Source organism: Poecilia mexicana, unplaced genomic scaffold (genome assembly GCF_051168715.1).
Source record: "Poecilia mexicana isolate PSO_F unplaced genomic scaffold, ASM5116871v1 scaffold_9, whole genome shotgun sequence".
Classification (NCBI taxonomy): domain Eukaryota; kingdom Metazoa; phylum Chordata; class Actinopteri; order Cyprinodontiformes; family Poeciliidae; genus Poecilia; species Poecilia mexicana.
This window is the reverse complement of record NW_028263378.1, coordinates 29,760,196-29,782,284: the sequence shown is the minus strand read 5'-3', so window position 1 is coordinate 29,782,284 and position 22,089 is coordinate 29,760,196. Positions and strand designations below refer to the sequence as shown.

The 22,089-nt window shown below is 39.6% G+C and overlaps 1 long non-coding RNA gene across 1 annotated transcript; it reads right to left on the bottom strand.

Annotated features, from left to right (window-relative positions):
* Positions 1 to 769: 769 nt before the first annotated feature.
* LOC148157753 (uncharacterized) lies at positions 770 to 2,141 on the bottom strand. The gene is made up of 2 exons (XR_015764305.1): positions 1,708 to 2,141; positions 770 to 1,068 (listed from the first exon to the last, which is right to left on the bottom strand). It is a non-coding gene; the product is annotated as an uncharacterized LOC148157753 (long non-coding RNA).
* Positions 2,142 to 22,089: the final 19,948 nt, after the last annotated feature.

Here is a 22,089-nt window from a genome sequence, read left to right as displayed (position 1 = left end):
TCAAAGGCACTGCCCAGATAGCACAGAATGATTGAAACAACATTGAATCAATGTCAGCCAGAAACATTGAATCAACGTTGAACGCTGACATTGAAACAACATTGAAAGTGGTCGGTGACTTGTATGTTGAATCAACGTTAGGGTTTCAACCATAACTGACATTATATCAATGTTGATTCAACCATCATCTGTATGTCAACTTGTATGCATATTTGTGTTGATAGTACATTGAATCAGTTATGAATCAATGTTGATTCTACATTATATCAATGTTGAGTCAGCCATCATCTGAACGTGGATCTGCATCCGGATTTCGGTTGATTCTACATTGAATCAATGTTGATTCAACACTCATTTGACTGTGGATCTGCATGCATATTTGTGTTGATTCTACATTGAATAAGTTAGGAATCAATGGTGATTCAACCATCATCTGAACGTGGATCTGCATGCATATTTGTGTTGATTCTACATTGAATCAGTTAGGAATCAACGTTCATTCAACCATCAGCTGAACGTGGATCTGCATGCAGATTTGTGTTAATTCTACATTGAATCAATGTTGATTCAACACTCATTTGACTGTGGATGTACATGCAGATTTGGGTTGTTTTTATATTGAATGAAAGCTAAGGATTTATGTACATTTTACATCTGATAGGTCTACATCATAACATGCCACTAAAAGTTTCTTCACTGGTGTTAAACACTGTATTATTGGCAGATGATGCGTAAACTGTGTACAAAGGTTTAAAAATGACAACATGGGTTTGATTTAACATTTTATTTAAGAAAAGAGGGACAGATCTTTAAACATATTTGATTCCTTTTTGACTGTCAAAACAACAGTATGTTGTCCACAGAAGAACAGAGTCCATGAAGTTAAGCTTTGTACTGTATGAAGTAGGGAAACAGTACAAGTTGTGGTAACCCCAGTTTGACTCTGGTTGGCGTCACTTTGATTCCTTGTGATGTCTTCCTCTCGTTCTGGTGCGTAATGAAGCCACTTCTTGACAATTTTGCTGCAGTCCTCAAGAGTCAGCTTTCGGTCAAACTGCAGAGCAACAGCTGAAAAAAATAAAAGTGAGGAAGGTGCCAGTTAGAAATATGATAAACATTTGAAAAGTTCTGAAACACAATGAAAGATTAAACAGTGTACTGGTTACAGGTCTGAGAACAAATACAAACCATATAGTTCCCCATGTACACTCACTGTTAAATTAATATCTTAATCTTTCATTAATATTTATCTTAATGTTTACATATACAACTGCATTTACCCATCAAGCTGCAGTATAGTGTAGGATTTATGATATTGATATTAAATCAATATTTAAAATAAAGGGCTGTTTATCAGAAAACCTAACAATAAAACTCAGGGAGGATCAGGTTTATTTAACACACCAGAGACAAATAAATCGAACAAAAGGTGATTTATAGTGTAGTTGGAAAAATTATAATTTATACAGAATAAACTTCCATCAAATAGCTGGTTCAATCTTCCATCAACTACAAATATTTCCAAATAAGTTGATTAAATTCCTTAAAAAGTGTCTATATGCTAATAAAGATCCCACACAAGTAACAATAGTCCAGTTCAATTTAACCAGTTACCAATCCAAGGATCAACAGACTGAATCAGTCATTAGCAGGTTTAGTTCAGTGTTTCACCTGCCTTACATGTTAAGTGTTTCCCTTCTGCCTCACCTGGATTGAATCTGTGGATGATTAACAACCTTCTGCACTTCTTGATGGCTGCAGACGGTCATGTAATCATCCAACTCAGCTGTTCTGGTACAGAGGCTCATTTAAGCACGACCCTAAGCATATCATAATAAAAAGTTAAAAACAAGTGATTACTATCACAACAATTTAAAGCCCACCTGGACCAGCCAGCCTTACACTTCCTTGTCCACCACATGTTCTCCCAGACCAAACAATAGGCCCCGCCCTATTTTAAAAACTCAAATCCCACAAAATCTCGCAGGATTTCATACTTAGGCCTGGAGTGGTGGGTAGGATGAAAATAATACAAAAGGAGACATGACCTCAATTATTAAAAATATCCGTTTTGCCCCAAAATAACCAGGATTACTATGGGCACAAAACAATGCCCTTATTTTTCAATAAACACATTTAAGATCAAAGTAATATTGAAAAACTTACCATAAAAGTGCTCAGCGGAGAATTCAATTCAGAAGCCGGTAGCAAACAAGCCAGCAGCAAAGTGGCTTTTTGGTTGGGACAAACCACAAGTGTAAAATTGGGGAGGTGGACTGTACAACTCCTAGTACAGACTTGTAGATGTTTTTGTGTCAACACATTATGCACAGTCAGTAATAATATTTACAGACAAGTAAGAAAATGTACAGAAAGGAATCACAACCTCAACATGTTCTCAACATGTAGTGCTTAATTTGAAACATGATTAACCCCCACCTAGTAATAAAGTGTTCTGACCCAGAGCTCAAGGAGGGGGAGGGAAGAAGGAATGAGAGGGGGTAAAGAGGAGAAGGTTGGGAGGAGCGGCTGGGTGGGGGACGTTTGGGAGGGAGTAGGGGGAGATGAGGAGGTGATGAGGGCTGCAACAAACTGCCCAGATTGCACACAACGGTAAATCAACATTGAATTATAGTCAGAATGGTTGATTTTTGGTTGAGGTCAACAACTGACGGTTGATCAACCATCAAACAACCATCCACCTCCAGCCAAGTAACCAATGTTGAAACTGTGTCATTGAGTCAATGTTGTTTTGTGGTTGAAATCTAATGAATTAAATGCTAATGTCTGATCAACGACTGATCAATGTTGAATCAATGTTGAATCAATGTCAGCTCTTTTGCCACACCCCTTCCCCTCCTCTCCTCCTCATCAGAGCTCTGGGTCAGAGCATTTTATTAGTGAGTGGGGGGTATTACATTCTAAATTAACCTCTGTAAAGGATAGTGGGTGAAGATTCATTTCTGTACATTTTCTTTCTTTTTCATAAAAAAGTCCTACTGACCATTTGTGTGTGATATATTGACACAAAAACATCTACAACTTACTACAAGGAGTGGAGCGGTCCACCCCCACCATTTACATGAGTGGGATGTCCCAAACACACAGCCACTTCGCTGTTGGCTTGTTGGCAAAAGATGTTAATTCAATGTTGAATTGCCATCATGTGCAATCTGGGCAGGCGCAGAGCTATGGGGGGTGGGGGTTAAATATCTGATTATAGACTGAGAAAGTCTACCGCCTGTTGAGAAAGGTCTATTTAATGTTAAAGTTACTTTCCCTCAATGGAATATATACTAGTCAGTCCCAGTGACCGTTTCACTCACGGTTTAGCCGATGTGTTTCCTGGGTAAAGATCAACCAAAAAACGCAGACCAACCTCCCCGCCCCTCGCTCAACAGTTTCTGGTAGCGCAGGCGATAAACGTCAGGGGCCTGGTGATTCATTAGGGGTCCGGTAATTAGCCCCGCCCCCCGGCCCAACGCTGACTTGTTCCGCTAGTGAATCTGGGTACAGAACGGAATCACAACTCAGTGTTGTCAACACATAGTGCTTAAGTTAAAATGTGATTAACCCTCACCTAAAAGGGGTTGTGCTGTGGTGGCGCAGGGGTTAAGCACAAACCACAATCAAGGCCTCAGTCCTCAACACAGCTGTCACAGGTTCAATTCCTGACCTTGGCAACCTTTGCTGCATTACCCCCCTTCTCTCATTACCCACTTTCCTGTCAATTAACTATCAAATAAAGGCCACTAGCCAAAACAATCTTTTAAAATGTTAAAAATTAAAAACCCTCACTTAAAATTAAAGTTGTTTCACCCGATTGAGGGGTAGATGGGCCCAGGTGGGGGGAAAGAGGTGTGTGTGTGTTTTTGGCGGGTGGAGGGAAGGGGGTTGGGCGTTTGAATGGCAGGCGGTGGTGAGGGGTGCAAAAAACACCTGAACACTTTGATTACTAGTTTTTCCCCAAACCTTATCCTCAAGGCAAACTGACCTGCATGCTTCAGCAAAACCTTGTTAATCAAATGTTAATTAAAATCATGTGTGCTGAATTAGGGAAATGGCTAAAACTTGCAGGGCAGTGTGCCTGGTGCCAGTGCTGAAAAACACTGGATTCGATGTGGCATTTCAATCAATGAATGTTAATTGGCTAGAATTGAATGGTTGTTTGATGGTTGATCCAGCTTCTGTCGTTGACCTGAACCATACATGCAGCCTTTGTGATCATTATTCAACATTAAATTAACATCGTGTGCTATCTGGGTAGTTCTTCCCCAAACCTTGACGTCAATCAAACTGACCTGCGTTTTTTCAGTTCAGCAAAACCCCGTTAATCAGACATCAATTAATATCATGTGTGTTGAATTAGGGAAATGCCTAAAACTTGTAGGGCCTGGAGGACCAGTGCTGAAACACACTGGATTCGACGTTGGCATTTCATTTATTTGATGTCAACCACAAAACAACATTGATTCAATGACACAGTTTCAACATTAGTTAATTGGCTAGAATTGAATGGTTGTTTTATAGTTGATCCACCATCAGTTGTCGACCTCAACCAAACATGCAACCTTTGTGATGATAATTCAACATTGAATTAACATATTTTCCAACAAGCCAACAGCGAAGCAGCTGTGTGGTTGGGCTATCCCACTCATGTAAACAGTGGGGGTGGACCCCTCCACTCCTTGTAGTAAGTTGTAGATGTTTTTGTGTCAATATATCACACACACAGTCAGTGAGAATTGTTATGAACAAGTAAGAAAATGTACAGAAAGGAATCACCACCGACTATCCTCTGCAGTGGTTAATTTAAATGTGATAACCCCCGCTCAGTAATAAAATGCTCTGACCCAGAGCGCTGATGAGGAGGAGAGGAGGGGAAGGGGTGAGGCAAAACAGCTGACATTGATTCAATATTGATCAGATGTTGATCAGACATCAGCATTTCAGTCATTATATTTCAACCACAAAACAACATTGATTCAATGACACAGTTTCAACACTGGTTACTTGGCTAGAGGTGGATGGTTGTTTGATGGTTGATCCACCGTCATTTGTCGTCTTCAACCAAAAATCAACCATTAATCAGACTTTGGCATTTCAGTGATCAGATTTCAACCACAAAACAACGTTGATTCAATGTCACAGTTTCAACGGTTTGATTGGATGATTGTTTGATGGTTGATCCACCGTCATTTGTCGACTTCAACCAAAAATCAACGATTCTAACTATTTTTCAACGTTGATTTAACATCATGTGCTATCTGGGTGTCTTAGTATGGCTTAGGTCGTATTTGACAGATAGGTCTTTCTGTGTTGACATAGATGATTTTAGATCATCGCCTGCTCCTTTATTGTGTGGAGTACCGCAGGGCTCGATACTTGGACCTCTTTTGTTTTCTTTATATTTGCTTCCCCTTGGGTCAATATTTAGGAAACACAACATTGCTTTTCATTGCTATGCGGATGACACACAAATTTATGTGCCTCTTAATCGTAAGGGAGTCAATACAGTACCGATTTTAATGGAGTGCCTTGATGACATAAAAACTTGGATGGCTCTGAACTTCTTGAATTTTAATGAAAGAAAGATGGAAGTTATTATTTTTGACCCTGGTACTACCTGCAAGTCTACTCCTGTGGACTTGGGTCCGCTATCACATTACGTAAAGCCATTTGTTACAAATTTGGGTTTTGTAATGGACGCAAATTTTAAGTTGGACAAGCAAATCAGTGCCGTTGTGAAAACGAGCTTTTTCCATTTGAGGCGGCTTGCAAAGATTAGGAATATTGTATCAGTGGAGCACTTTGAAATATTAATCCATGCGTTTATTACAACACGACTGGATTACTGTAATTCCTTATATGTGGGTGTTAGCCAGTCTTCCTTGTCCCGTCTTCAGCTGGTCCAGAATGCGGCTGCTCGGCTCTTAACTGGATCGCGGAAGAGAGAACATGTTACCCCGATTTTATACTCTCTGCACTGGCTGCCGGTACATTTTAGAGTGCATTTTAAGATTCTTTTATTTCTATTTAAATCTTTAAATGGCCTTGCTCCCTCCTATCTCTCTGAGCTGCTACATATACACTGTCCTCCTCGAGCTCTTAGATCAGTGAGCCAAATGAACCTGGAGGTGCCGAGGACTTCGAGGAGGCAGAGAGGAGACAGGGCGTTTGCTGTTGCAGCTCCCAAACTTTGGAATTCTTTACCTATGTCGGTAAAACAGGCCTCTTCTTTAGCAATTTTTAAATCTGCTCTTAAGACTTACCTTTTTCGGTTGGCCTTTGATTCAGTTTGAGCTGCTGCTTTCCTGTATTTATCTGGGTATGTTTATGTATTGTATAGGGTGTTTTAAGTCACTGTATTGTTGGTTATAGTGTGTTTTAATTTTGATTTTTATTTGATTAATCTTGTGATTGTACAGCACTTTGGTCAGTGGTACTGTTTTAAAGTGCTATATAAATAAACTTGCCTTGCCTTGCCTTGCCTTGCCTTGCCTTCTTTTCCATAAGAGTCAGAAGTTAAAATAAGCTATAGATAAACATAACAACATTTGTTTTTTTAGCACCTCTCAAGACACCCAAGGACACTTTGCAAAACAAAACAATACAACAATGCACTAAAACTGAAAACAGATGCAGAAGAGGAAAAAACGAATAAACAAAGATGACAATGGAAAGGCCAGCTTGAACAGATGTGTTCTGAGATGAGATTTCCAGAGAGTTCCAGAGCTGGGGATCAGAGAGAGAGAAAAGGTCAATGAGGAGAAACGGTTTCGTCACTGTTCAGTTTGAGTTTATTTCCACTAAACAGGAAGTGAGGAGGAAGGGTGAACATGTGGGGTATGGTAAAGCAGGATAAGGAGAGATGGGTGAAACTGGCAAAGCAACGGAAAATGATATGGAATTTACAGAAAATATTGCCAACAAGAAGAAGGTAAGCAATAAAAAGAAGAGGACCCAGGAAGGAACCTTGGGGTATACCTGAACTGACTTGGGAAAGAGTGACATGAAAGATTTGAGTTGGAGTATCATCAAACATTTAAAATGGGCAGTATTCTATAAAAATAACTCTTTGGAGCTTTATATCATGTAATGATGAAATTCCCTAATCAAAAACATCCCTGGCGTGTTGCCTTGATTCTTTCATGCATGTTCGAGAAGTCCTTTAATCTCCCATGGCAACCATTCAGCTGTGCAAACGCCTTGGTGGATCTAGCTCCGCCCTTCAAGGCACAGCTCCTCCTCTGAGCTGCAGTTTCCAAATTTCCAAGCTTCTCCCCCACAGAGCAGCCCTCCCCTCAAAAACCTTACTCAGCTCCTTCAGACTGGCCAGTAGCAATTAGCAAACAGCTGGTGGAACTGCACAACTGCTCAGTGATGTATTGACCAATCAAACACTTTCAGGAAACATCTAAATCTTGAAATGTGTTGTAAAGAGGATGGGGAACCAATGGAAGTGTATTCCATGACCGTGATCGGAGTGAGAAAACTTTGATGATTTGTTCAGAAGTCTGACAGCAGGGTTTCTACAACCTCCAGACGGTCCAATGATGTTTTGTTAAGACAGGTGAAGAATGAGCTACAAAATGCATAACACTCATTTACTTGTTTAGCTTTAAGCTATGGATTATTATAACTAGATCACAAAAACGTATACGTCAAACAATTCATCTGCATTCAAATAGATTCAAAGTCAAATGTGATTCAAAAATGTTACATAGATGTAGACTGAAGTTCTTCAGCTTATAAGTGCCTCACGTCTTCATTACCAACAGACTATTTACACTCTTTATTGTTTCAGCATAGCAAATGTCAAGAGAACACAAAGAATCACCAATTAAGTCCCATCAAAGAAACATAAAAAGTTTAACTAAGACAATTAAATCACCATCGTTAAGGTCTCAATCAACAGAGATACACATTTTTTAATATAGTTTTTACACTTGCTTATTTGTAGGTTGTATATCTTCTGCCTTTCCTTAAACAATTTCAGAATGTTTATTAGGGAGTATGTTATTTTTATGGTAATGGTAAAACCACGTACAATGACCCAGGGATCAGCCGGCCTCCAGCCCCCAGAACAAACTGACGGCTCTGAGCAGGACCGGATGGCAGGGAGCAGCAAGAAAAGAGGGTGAAGGGGTTGGGGGTGGTTGTAAGAGGCTCGTTTATATCCATGTGAAACGAGCCCAAACAAAGGCTCCCTGTTTTTAGGCCCGGACAACCCCCCACATCTCCAACCAAGATAAATAAATAAATACAAATGGAAAGGAAACCAAATACGCCCACTGAAAAGGCTCATAAGAGAGTGACTGACAGACAGCTGGAGACAAATTGTTACATTATCTTTGGAGGGGGACGGAGGGGAGCGCGATGCCCAAAAGTAATGACGAGCAGAAGTGAAGCGGAAGGGGTCAGGGGCCACAGTATGTGTCTGACCCTAAGCTTTAAGCCACCATTGGAGCAGAAAAAGTGACATGAAGTGGGACAGATTTTCCTGGTTTGGCCACCTAAAGAAAGACACAAAATGTCTTAGGGTTCTTTTAAAGAAGTTCCCCCCCCCCATTTCTATGAACATGTTTCATCACAAAATAAATCTTCGTTGCTCAGCTGCGAAATGCTGACTGGACATTTCTCCTGCAGCTACTCTCTCATGTTTGACTTAATTGCTTTTCAGCCCTCGGCGGCCTGGCCTTGCTCTGACTGACAGAGCTGGAAGCCACAGGGAAGGTAAAGTTATTTTGACAGTCAGCCGAGGAGACAAGGTTGATCTGACCCATGCTCACCCAGCTGGGTTTCCCATGGTGTGGAAGGGGCTGGGAACTCAACTGTTAGCTCCATTTGTCCCCACATCTCTGTCTCTGCGGCTCCGGCGCCACGAGTGAATGACTCTTTGAACCTTCCACCAACACTCTTAAACTTTAGCTACAAACGATAAAGAACTAACTAATTATATATATATATATATATATATATATATATATATATATATATATATATATATATATATATATATATATTAAATACATGTTTTATGAGTTTTTTATTTATTTTTTTTCATGGAAGAATTGCAAGGCAAAGCAACTTTATTAGGATAGCACCTTTCAGCCAGAAACAAGTCAAAGTGTTTATATAAAGACGTTAAAGACAACATGCAAAGAGAAAAAAAATGCATCAAACAGATTAAAATTAGACAGATTAAGTTTGAACAGGTTTATTATTATTATTAGTGATAATAATAATAATAATAATAATAATAATAATAATAATAATAATAATAAGTAAATAAATAAATAAAAATGACAATTTTTAAGAGTAGGCAACAGCAAATAAAAAGGTTTTCAACCTTGTTTTAAATATACTCAGGGTGGGAGCAGTCTTACAGTGAACAGGAAGCTTATTCCAGAATGTTGGTACATAAAATCTGAAAGCTGCTTCATCGTGTTTGGTTCTAACTCTTGGAATGATGATTTGATTCTGATAATCTTAAAGGTCTCAGTGGTACATAGAATATAGGGTTGAAGATGATCAGAAATCTAGTAAATGCTTTATAAACCTTTAATAAAATTTTGAATTCTATTCTTTGAGCAACAGGAAGTCAGTGCAAGGATCTCAGAACTGGACTGATATGCTGATCTATTTTTGTTTTTTTAAGGACTCTCGCAGAGGCATTCTGGAGAAGATAAAACTGTGTGTGACACACACACACACACACACACACAAGGCAAAATCATGAAGGCATTATTATTGCCTTGATGCTAGCCAGAGTGTGTGGTAATCACTGGCAACAAATTCACTAAAGACCTGTAATCATTGCATCAACTTTCAAAACCAGTCAGGTCTTCTGGTTCTGGTTTGCTCTGCATCCCCAGAACCAGAACCAAACATAGAGAAGCAGCATTCAGCTTCTATTCACAACAAATCTGGAACAAACTTCCAGAAAACTGCAAAACAGCCGAAATACTGACATCCTTTAAATTAAAGTTAAAAACTCAGCTGTTTGGAGTTGCCTTAGTAAGCAAGTGGAACATTAATCAACATATTTGATGTGTATTTGCTTGATGATTTTGATTACGGCATTTGACAAAATGTAATGCTTATTGCTCGTTTTGTAATTGGTGACTGCATGATGTTTTTATGATGCAAAAGACTTTGAATTGCCTTGTTGCTGAAATGTGCTGCACAAATAACCTTGACTTGACTTGAAAGGCAAAGGTGACCTTTCACTCTCTGCCCTATTAAGGATCCTGAAGTCCCACTAAACAAGCTCTCATCACGGGTTCACAGCAGTAAGGACACTCCACGAAACTTGAACTGTGAACCTTCATCAGAAGATTTACTTCACATCCCAAGAGGCTGAGTCAGGTTTAAAATATGATCTACTTGGTTCAGAGTTTGATCATGCACACCATCAGTTTTTGCACCAGGTTTGCACATTGACAATGTAAAGACTGACATGCAGTCCTACCTTCTCCAGCACACTACATCTAATGTGATTTTGCTGGAGAAAGTGAGTATAGCATGCTTAAATGAAAAGTAATGACAAGAAAAGAAAAAATAGTCTACCCTAACCCCTAACACTAACCCTCCACCCCAGTGACTCTTCAGTACCCGCTAACAAAAACCTGACCAAACCTGACCAAAGCATACATTCAAAGGTCTGGTAAAATCACAATTGTTAAGATTTAGAAAAATTTGTACCAAAAATGAAGATTTCATAATGGCAGTAAAAATACTTTTTAAATCCCTTAAAAGTAGGGGTTATTCTAGAACCTTTCTGAGGAATTGTTTTAAAACATTTCATGAAAAAGTGAGAAAAACAAAAAAAGAAATCATTCCAATCATTATAAAATACTCTAGAATAAATAAAAATGTCTCCTATTTTTTAAAAAACAATTACAAGGAATTAATTGAAAAACAAGAACTATTAAAAAAGTTTCAGACCATTACAGCGTATAGAAGGGGTAAAAATCTTAAAGACATCCTGGTTAGAGCTAAACTCCAAAATATTCAAGAACCAAAACAAAAAGTACTAAAAGGTTTTTTTAAAAACATTAATTTTGTTAAAAATCAGAAAAATCATAAAATATTTAAAATTAACCAGAAGTTTGATCCTCTATCTAAAAATTGCATTTACATCATTATTTGTTCAAAATGCGGAAAACAATACATTGGTGAAACTAAAAATGCCCTAGCAACAAGAATTTAGCAACATAAATATAACATTATACACAAAAAAGAAACAGAGACTGAATTGGTTAAACATTTTACTGACCACAATTGGAGTTCATTGACGATATCAGGAATTCAAAGCAATATTTCATGGACGGATGTTGAAAGAAAGAAATGGGAGAGACATTGGATTTACTGGTTAGAAACAAAAAGCCCAAATGGGTTAAATAAAAAATAAAAACCTTTAAATGAAATGTACTGATTTTCATATCTTAATCTTAATCTTTCCATTTCTAACAACATTCTTTTTCTCTTTTAACCTTTACCTTGGTATTTTTTCTAATCCTAAGAACCTTAACCTTTGACCTTTCCTAAATCTGACCACCTCTTTCCTTTTAACCTTAAACCTTTGACCTTTCCTAAACCTAACCACCTCTTTCCTCTTAACCTTAACCTTTGACCTTTCCTAAACCTAACCACCTCTTTCCTTTTAACCTTAACCTTTGACCTTTCCTAAACCTAACCACCTCTTTCCTCTTAACCTTAACCTTTGACCTTTCCTAAACATAACCACCTCTTACCCTCTTAACCTTAACCTTTGACCTTTCCTAAACCTAACCACCTCTTACCCTCTTAACCTTAACCTTTGACCTTTCCTAAACCTAACCACCTCTTTCCTCTATTAACCTTTTTCCTCTCTTTTCTTTTCTTTCTACTTAAATTGAAATCCCTCCTAATACCTATATTCATTTCTACATTTCTTTTATAAGGAAATATATATTACAAATTCATCTTATGTTATTTAATTAAGTTAAAAATATTTCTAAAATTAAAACCTATTAAAGTAAGAACAATTAATACTTACAGAGAACTGGGATTACAAACTGACAGAAACACGAAGTACAACGTGGAGGGTGGAGTCCAGAAGGGGAGGAGTCTATAAATACAACTGAGCACCACTCATTTTGATTAAGCATTCTGAAGCCTGAACAGTGGACAGTAGAACTTTAACTTTAACTTAAATTATTGTGCCTACGCCTGAGGAAGACTTAAATAAGTTGAAACGTCGCGATTTATAGGCACTTACTTCATTCTTTATTGGATATAAAAAAAAAAATTTCCCTCCCTTTCACTCTTACTTAAAAATCTATCCCCTTTTCTTCTTTCCTTTCTCCTTTTTTCCTTTCAATTCTTACACTTTTTTAAAAAATTCATATAAAAACAACAAAAAAACAATAAAAATCAAAAAATACAAAAGATAAAAAAACAAAAATATTAAAAAAAAAAGAAGAACATAAATACATAAATTAACTTATCATTCATATAACTAACTATAAAAACATTTATGGACTAAGTAATAAAGCTGACTGGACAGAACAAAAAAGAGATGTGGCAACAAGAGGAATGGCAAACACAAGGACGCAGGGGAAGACAGAGAATACGTCACTAAGCACAAAACACATGGGGGAGTGGAACGAGAGGTAGGATGGACCGTGCAGCTCCTGTCTTTAGGCAGGCTCAACCCTCTTTCCCTAACCCTAACCCTCCACCCCAGTGACTCTTCAGTACCCGCTAACAAAAACCTGACCAGGCCTTTACTAGCACATTGCTGGCCACCTGATCTACTGTCCGACATTAGAGAGATGAGGTCTGAGATGGGGCTTTTAAAAGACCTGTGAGCTGAGGTGTTGCAAATCAAGAGACCATGCAAAAGTCTACTGCCATGACAGGAGCATACCAGCAGAGGACCTGAGGACCATTATCCAGTGCAGACTGGGTAGTGGTCCATGCCTCAATCATCGTACCAGCTTGACCCATCTGCCCAACCACTACTACCCTCAATGCCCCCACGCAGTTCTTCAGGGTTACTATCCAATGCCTAGACTGGCACCAAAGAGAGGTACTGCACATTTCCAGCATCGCCTTGCACCTCGGTGGTACTATATGCCCCGCCTGCAACCAAAGTGTTATTCTTGTATTCAGACAAGTGATGATTTCTGCCAGCACTGTTTCAGATGTGGGAGCAGTGACAATTTTAGGGCAGGCTGTAAAGCACAGAGGCCAATGAAACCAATGATTAGCCAGTTAAATTAGAAGGGGTCACTCCAACAGGATATGGTGTGAACAGTGATACTGACAGGTTCCAGTGTTGTTATGGTTGTACTATGCAAAGTAAAAATCACAGTTTAAAATGTTGTTCAGTGTGTAAAGGTGCCTTTTACTGCTCTTAAAACTACCAGGGGGCACATTGGTCCATGCGTAAAACCAAAAGTAAGCCCTGGACCTCTGGTAGTACTCATAGGGGTATGATAGGGTAAGAAGTTCTCTGAGAGACCAGTCAACACTGTAATGGAAAATTTTAGAATGCGCCCCTCACCCCATTTGTGCTTTATATTGTGCCTGCATGATCTCATCATGAGATTGATCTCCTGCTCTCCTATAGACTTCCACAGTGTCATGTAACAGCAGGGAATGTCTGTGATCCAGGAGACAATCTGGGTGATACTTCCCCGGTCAGAATTGAGACTGCATTTCATGCATTAAGTAACAATCCCCATTCCTTTCAATAGACAACCATCTGGGTTGGGCTCCACAGAATCCCTGGTACATAACAATTAGGGATTCACACCTATTGTCCAATCAAGTCTCTCTTCTCTGACCAGAACCTATAAAAGGAAGCCAGTTCTACTGTTGGTCAGAGCAGACCTGAGAGACCCATTTGACTCTGTATTTCTGTTCTCACCTTGCAAGTTTTTAATACATTTCTTATTTTCTTCTCATCCAGACTCTTGTTAAAGCAATTTTTTCCATGACAACAGAAAAATCTGTGAAAAAGACAAAACACTTTGTGTCAGGCAATTAGTCTGTCTAATTAGACTAATTTCCTCTTTATGCATCACAGGCTTGAAGCACTTTGGGACTCTGGTTCACAGGTTTGCACCACATATGAGTCATGGAATGACACAAACTTCCCTGAGGTGCCACTGAACAATGTGGGAGCTTACTGGCCCGAACGAAGCCCTCCATCGTGCTACAGCAATGCCGTATGTGGGGCGGGTTGAGGTATCATTTAAGTTTACAACCAATGATTCAGAGTTACTCATAACTGTTTTAGTGCTTAAAGGTAACCAGCAGCAGTGTCTAATTATTGGGTTTAACATTATTGAGCACTTGGTTTTGGAACGTATGAACGATGCGACTAACTCAGGTGGAAAAGAGAAATTTCTGAGAGAAGTGAAATTAGCTTTTTCAGCTCTTAGCAGAAACGGCAAGGCCCTGGCCTTTATACAAGCGGTTTGTGAGGGACTAACACAGGAGTACAATGTGAAAACAACAAATAGGAATGACTGTGACTGTGCCTCGATGGAGTTCAGGGTTTACTGAATGTAGGGTGTAATTGCTACACTAAATACACTGATGTTTGAGTTATGTTAAAATCTACAGTGGCCAGATGGCCTAGAGCACAGGTGTCAAACTCCAGTCCTCGAGGGCCGGTGTCCTGCAACTTTTAGATGTGCCTCTGCTGCACCACACCTGAATAGAATAATTAGGTCATTAGCAGGACTCTGGTGAACTTACCTACACAAGGAGGAGGTAATTAAGCCATTTCATTCCAGTGTTTTGTACCTGTGGTACATCTAAAAACTGCAGGACACCGGCCCTCGAGGACTGGAGTTTGACACCCCTGGCCTAGAGTTTTGTGGCACATTGATTTCAGTGAAAGTTCAATTTCCAAAATTAATGTTGGTGTACAAAATCCTACCAACCAAGACATTTTACCATCTGGGAGATTACTGGTACTGTGCAGTCGGCTGAGTCTGTTCACTGCTGTCAATAAGAGCCACACACAGGATGGACCCCCATCAGTGAGACCCTCCTGTTAACCTTCCTCTTCTGGATGAAAACAAGACATGGATTGTTCAGTGGATACAAAGAGAAAAATCAGTGTCCTTTTCAAAAACAAATGTGGGTGTTAATGTTAGCAATATGAGCAAAATACAGCAAATTTAGGATTAGGGTTAGTAACCCTAACCCCATTACAGCAAAACAACATGGATTTGAGCGATTTCACTCTTTAGGAGTGTGTGAAGGACTTACAAATGAATATTTTGTTAAAAGGCGCAGAATCAGTTTTGAAGACATACCTCTCCTGTACCAAAGCCAGTGTACAGGATTCAGAAGAAGAATCTGGAGGTTTTTCATTGCTAGTTTCACTGCAAACATCAGAGGAGACTTGACCACAACTGTCGCCAACAGTAATGAGGAACAGACAGTATAATGGAAAAGCTCACTACCTGGGGTAGAACTGAACTACACATTAACTGGTTAGCGAGCAACTTGCCAGTGGAAAAGCACCTTTACAGGAATTTATAGTAGAAGGATGGATGGAAAAGTTCACTTCCTCCTGCTCGTCTCCTGATGTCTGTGTAAGAAAGAAAGACGGTTTGCAGCGTTTATGTATTGATAACAGGGAACTGAACTGCAAAACACCCAGATAGACACCCCATACCCCAGCTGCAGGATATGATGGAGATCCTGGGAGGGAAACACTATCTTCTTGCTACTGGACCAGGGTAAGGCACACCACCAGAGGTTTGTGTCCGAAGAGAAAAGACATCTGACCACCTTTGTGACCTCCTGGGGCCTTTACAAATGGATTGGTATACCATTCTGCCTTATGAATGCACCTGCTGCATTCAAGCAATGCATGCAGCAATGCCTGGAAGGATTACGGGATGATATATGTTCAACAAGACTTTTGAGGGCCATGTTGAGTATGTCAGGAAGCTGTTGCAATCCCTAAGAGACCATGGAATTAAGCTCAAACCAAGAAAATGTGACTTTTTCAAACCAAAAAAGTCACAGATATCTACTGTTGGTAGATATCTTGAGATATCTTTGCAGAATTATTTCTGCTGGGGCAAGTGAAAATCAACACGGCAGACAGAGCAGAAGTCCCATATCTGAGGAACAAGCAGCTATGTACTGTTAGTGAGCTTAGAGCAACTCTTTGACTGTTAAGCCACTATAAGGCAATTGATCAAAGACCTTCTCATGGGAAAATCAGACAGAACAACAATTTGTCCTCAGTTACCCCCATTCAGTGGAGTGATGTGCATCAATCAGTTCAAATTGTATGAAATTGATTAAGGCATCATTAAAGGCTTTAATCAGTTCAGGACCAATTTGAAATATAAACTTTTATATTGAATTTTGGATTTGTACATGCAATTCTGGAGAAGTCAGTTCCTCACCAAATGTCACTGGCGTATTTTGTGCAAGTGCATTCATACTCTATATTTTCAAAGGAGGGTTTATTATATTATAAGGTTCTGTTTAAACTACACAACACCACTGCTGGGCTGGCAAAAACAAAAATGAGCCAAGCATCATTGACAGTTGCAACAGATGTCAACAATCTCCAGGCAACTACACCCACATGTTTTGGTCGTGTCCAAACCTCTCTAATTCTTGGAGCCAAGTATGGAGCGCTCCTACGTGGGTGCAAACCCTTGCTAAGCTCTGCTTGGTGCCACATCTTCTGAATTTTCTAAGCTCCCATCAATAAAAGGCAGAGTACTTGTCTTTACAACCCTTTTAGCCAGGCGTCTCATTCTGTTTTAAATGGAAACACGCTCCCTCACATAAAAATTGGCTGAGGGAAGTTTTGACTCATATCGAACTTGAAGAGATCAGATGCTCTCTTGCGGGTTCTTTCAAAACATCCAGCAAGCTCTGATAACCTTTCTTAGTGTGGTCAGACAGAACAGCTGTCCATTCAGAAAGCAAGCAGATGATGCCCAGGCCACACACTCTTTTGGCTTTCCTCCACTCCGCCCTATTTTTTTCTTTCTTTCCCTAAAAGAAGGGATATAGTACAACACAAGCTCTGTATAGATTGCCAACAACTGTTCTGCCAACTGTTTAGACTGGTATTAGTAGAATTATTAGTTATTAAAGGGGCAGTACTATGTACAATAAACTTTTTGGAGATTTACATCATGTTATAATGCTATTCCCTCTTCAAATACGTACCTGACGTGTTGTTTTGATGCATGTTTGAGAAATCTTTTAATCTCCCATGGCAACCATTCAGCAGTACAAAATGCTGACTGGGACTGAGCTCCACCTTCAAGGATGAAGCTCCTCCTCAGAGCTGCAGCAACCAAGCTTCCGCCTCTCAGAGCAGCGATCCCCCGGTGACTCCTCCATTCAGTTCCTGCAGACTAGCAAGCAGCAATTAGCAAACGCCTGGTGGAACTGTGTATCAGCTGAGCCCATTATAGGAGCTACTTCTTCATGCTACGCTGGTAAAAACTTTCATAAAGGGTTAATAGAGGAGCCATGTTGCAATGACTTCCTGAAGGTGGAGTTTCAGGAAGAGCAGCGGTTTTTAAAGAGACACAGGCCCAATTGCAAGGTGTTAAATTACAAAGTAAACTTTCTTTGGTAACACTTTATTTGAAGGGGGGTGAATAAGACTGTCGTGACTCTTTCATAAACATGACATAAAACCTGTCATGAACATGAATAAGTCTTCATGAATATTTATGACTGTTGTCATAAAGCGTCATTCGGTAAATTATGACACTTTTAATACAAAGTTGACATTATTCAAAATGTCTTTGTTATGACAACTTGACATTAACCAAGAAATCATTATTGTTTAAACTTTACCTTTAATAACATAAAGTTACCTCATTTTTAAAGTGTAATCAGTAATACTTTTATAACAAATTTATAACAGTAATGATTTAGAGTTTAGAGTTGCTTATGGCTAAATTGCGGGGTTTGATGTCTTTGATGTTTTTAATGTTTTTATCTTTACTTTTCATCTAGCTATTAATTTCTTTTTATTTGTCTGTCACACTGTCTAATATTGTTTATCTTTTTTAATCTTTTTCAAAATGTCTCTCTTTCTCACTGTTTAATCAATGTCACATGCCGTTTTTATTTTAATTATGTAAAGCACTTTGAAATGCCTTGCTGCTGAAATGTGCTATAAAGATTGATTGATTGATTGATTGATTGATGTGAAGTAAGTATCATAAAGACAAATGTTAAAGTGGTGGAGAAAACGTCCAGTTGTGAACAACTGATGAACTCTGGTCAGCATGCTTTCCTGATTAACTGCAGTGAGTTCCTGGTAAAGCTACTCTGGGGTCAGTTGCGAAAACAAAGCAGAAATGAAGCTGGAAGGTTTCCTATTTGGTTGTCCTTAGACAATAGTGCATTTGGTTCATTTCCCTTGAGCTATGGGCAGCAGCTAATAATGAAATGCAACACCGTAAGCACTCACTAAACACACGGCAAATACCCTGAGGTCGGCATGAGCCCTTGCTCAAATGCTGCGTGGAGTGGACGTATGCTTTGTCCAGTTTGATCCAAATTGACATATTTGGATCATGTTACTTACATTCTGATAGTTTTCCTTGAATTGTTTGCCTGTTGTGAGCTGGAGCATTGCAGTAATGACGCAGGATTGTTTTTGTATTTGAAAAGCTGTTGGCTGTTCTGTGGTTGCAGTATGGGCAGTTTTACATTTCTTAGGTGGGAGCGAGAATGAGGAAGGAAAAAAAAGGCCCCACACGTTCAAGTGTTTGGGTAGGAAACAGAGTGCTGGTAGCTGCAGAGTTTGTGCGAGTTGAAGGGAGGCCGTGCAGCTGGGTTTGTTTATTGGCCACATTACATTTAAAGCCTTTCCTTCGAGGTGAAGGAGGGAATGCAATCGATCGTGTGATAAATGGCTCCGTTATTGGGAGAGTGGAGGACATTTGCCTTTTGCTGTCACTAGGGCTCATTAATTGTAATGTTTATGCATGTTAATGTTAACCAAAAAGAAAAAAGAAAAGCCTGCTTTGTGTCAGGTCGACGTCATGTATTTGTCACGTTGGGAAGTTAGCCTATCTCGCAGGCAGCGGTTACAGACACGCAGAGTTTGTTGAACAGAAAAAGTGAATCTGGAGATTGTCGGCTGTGGGGGAGGAGACCTGAACAGGATCTGCATTGGAAGAAATGCGAGTCATTAATAATTGCAGATAAGGGGAGAGCAGAATGTTTGAGGAGCAATAAGGCGAGGGAGATCTTTCTGTAAGTGAAGAGGAGGAGATCCGGGAAGGAAGGAAGTGTATCTGCAGGTGTTGAGGTTGGCTGGTTGATGGTGATGTACGTTCGCTGATTTTCTACTGGAGCAGATGAAGGTCACCGCTGAACAGAAACCACAGGCAGACATTATCTGGTGAAGTAGCAGTAGAGAAGAGTGACAAGGAATCTAACGCTCGATTCCAAAATATATGCGACTTGTATGAGATCTCATGTGTGAACGAAAGATCACCTAAAAGTGTCCCTCCAGCTTCCGCATCTCAGGATGCAGGATAGTGACGTTTGTCGAGGATCAATGATTTTCATGTTGGGTAGATGTGATCTGGCCACACAAACTGTGGTCACATTTAAAAGATCAGATTGAATTTAGGATCACATATCCAAATGGCCTGGGTCGCATTTGTAAAAATCCAATCTGTGTTGTTTAGACTGTCATGAAAAGATCAGATACAGGCAAAAAAAAAAAAAAAAATCAGACAAACATAGCTTTAGCCAATGAACAAAGTCCAGGAAACCAGGAGTAATCCTTTGGGGATGAACGGACACTCTGGTGCCTTAGGAAAGAGCCACCCTTCTAAATAATGCTCCTTGATGGGGCTTGATGGGCATTAGCTAGGAGCAGCACCTGCCAGCCTCACCCTGGAAAAGAAGAAAAATGAGGAAACAAAGCAGTACAGCAGCACACAACTCTGAATAGAACAGAATTGGGCAGAGCCCGAGCATCTGGTGTGAGCTTGAATGAGTCGGATGTTACAGGTTCCTTCTTGCTCAGTGGAAAGCTGTTAAATAGGCCCTTAAAGGAAGATTGCTACTCATCTGCTGGAAATAACAGGATGGAAAAGTTTCATTGAGCATGTAAAAATAAACTTCAGTGAAATCCGTTTGGAACTATGCCACCGCACTAAGAGTGAATTATACTTCATCCTCTCTGAGATGTCGTTTCACACATCAGTCTGCACAAAAAGACGACTAGCTTGTTAAGTTGTTAGTAATTTACTACGCCAAAAATATATATGCTTATCATAGCACTGGATCTCTTTTCCTTGCCATATAGGAGATAACATACACTAAAAGCCCTTTCTGGTAATGGAGGTAGTGGCTGCAGGTGGATCAGACCGGGAACCAGTCTGTAGCAATGCTAACAGGCCGGCATCTGTTGCTAATCATTATTTATAGAAACATCAACCAGGGACAATTTTCCAGCTAAATCCAGCTGTAAACTCTTAAAACAGGTTTATTAATTAAACCTCCACTCCACCAATTCTCTGTACAACATAACCTGCTGAGGGTAGTCCACTCAATGGAGTACAGGCTTTCAATACGGCTGAAAAACCACAACATCGTCGTGCAAAAACTGTTTAGCAAAAAACGTGAGCTTTTTCTAAATTGCCATGTTTCCATTAGGCAAATTTATATTCAGAATTTCAATTTGCGTAATCTTATGGCTAATGGAAATGCAGACATAGCTCTATGTTTTCGCAGGATTTTTTATTGTGTTAAAAATCTCTTTTTACTTTTGAAATTTTCTTTCTAAAACAGCCAAAACTCAGGTTTTAGGGTGATTTAATCTGAGCCCAGAAAACGTGGAACATCAACAGAATTGTGCAGTCGTTCTCCGCAAAACTGATGTATTGTTTTCTTCCTGCCTTGTCCAGTTTCAGGTTACTCTTGTGGTTGCTGTGGGGAGCTGAGCTGAATGACAATGGTTTTCCAAGGCTCTGTGGAGCCGGAGTGGCTATTTTGATTATTGTGGCCTGATAGCTTTCCATGCAATGAAGTTTGAGATCTCCTGAGTCACACACATACGCACTCACACGCACACATAACACACACATTCAATGGAAAATTTTTAATCCCTGATGATTACTCATTCAGCTTTCCACAAAAAACATTTTTAAAAACAAAGGTTACGCATCTGAAAACATCTTCATTTTAATTTCCCTCTACATTTACAGCTTCAGTAAGGCAGACTATATAAAAACAAATAGATTTATTGCAAGAATTTTTCCACAGCATTATAAATATGTGTGTGTCTATTTTAAAATGACAAGATAATATTAATCCAATGGGGTTGGGAACTGGTCCGGGTTGTAACCCGACTCTCACCCAATGACTGTTGGAGATGGACACCAGCCCTCTAAAGTTAGGACGATATGGATAAAAAATTAATCTAATGAGTAGGACTGAAATCTTGCATAATTGTCACAAAAATCACTTGGAGCCAAATCTGACTTTAAAGGAGTGCCGTTATGTACTTTCCAGATAGGAGTGGGCCTGTCACCGGAGCTACTAAAGACTAAAATATCACCTCAACACAACACATGTTGCAGCAGCACCAACATCTACAACGCAAATGTCAGCTTCTACAGTCCACATTTCTAACGAAAGCATTTTTTAAAGGGCTGCTATTTTGTAAGTCAAGGAACATCATTTTTTAGATCAAGTTACCTTTAGTTGTTGTAAAAGTACTGCACATATCAAATTTGACTTTTCAACGTTACGCCTTGAAATTGGACATCTGTCTTTTTAAGAAGCTCCTATTCTTTCCGACACTCTGCCTTCAGCACGTGTCATCACAACAATGCTTCTCCATTCTGCTGCTTACAACCGTTTTTAAGAGCACTGGACTGAGAAGTCTCCTACAATGAGCTCAGAAGAACAGTTCCACCATCTGTTTGCTAATTGCTGCTGGCTAGTCTGAAGGAGCTGAGAGAGGGAGCTGTATGGAAAAGGCAGCTCTTGGTAAGATCAAGCGCTTGGTAACCCTGAATGGTTGCCACGGGAGATTGAAGAATTCCTCAAACATGC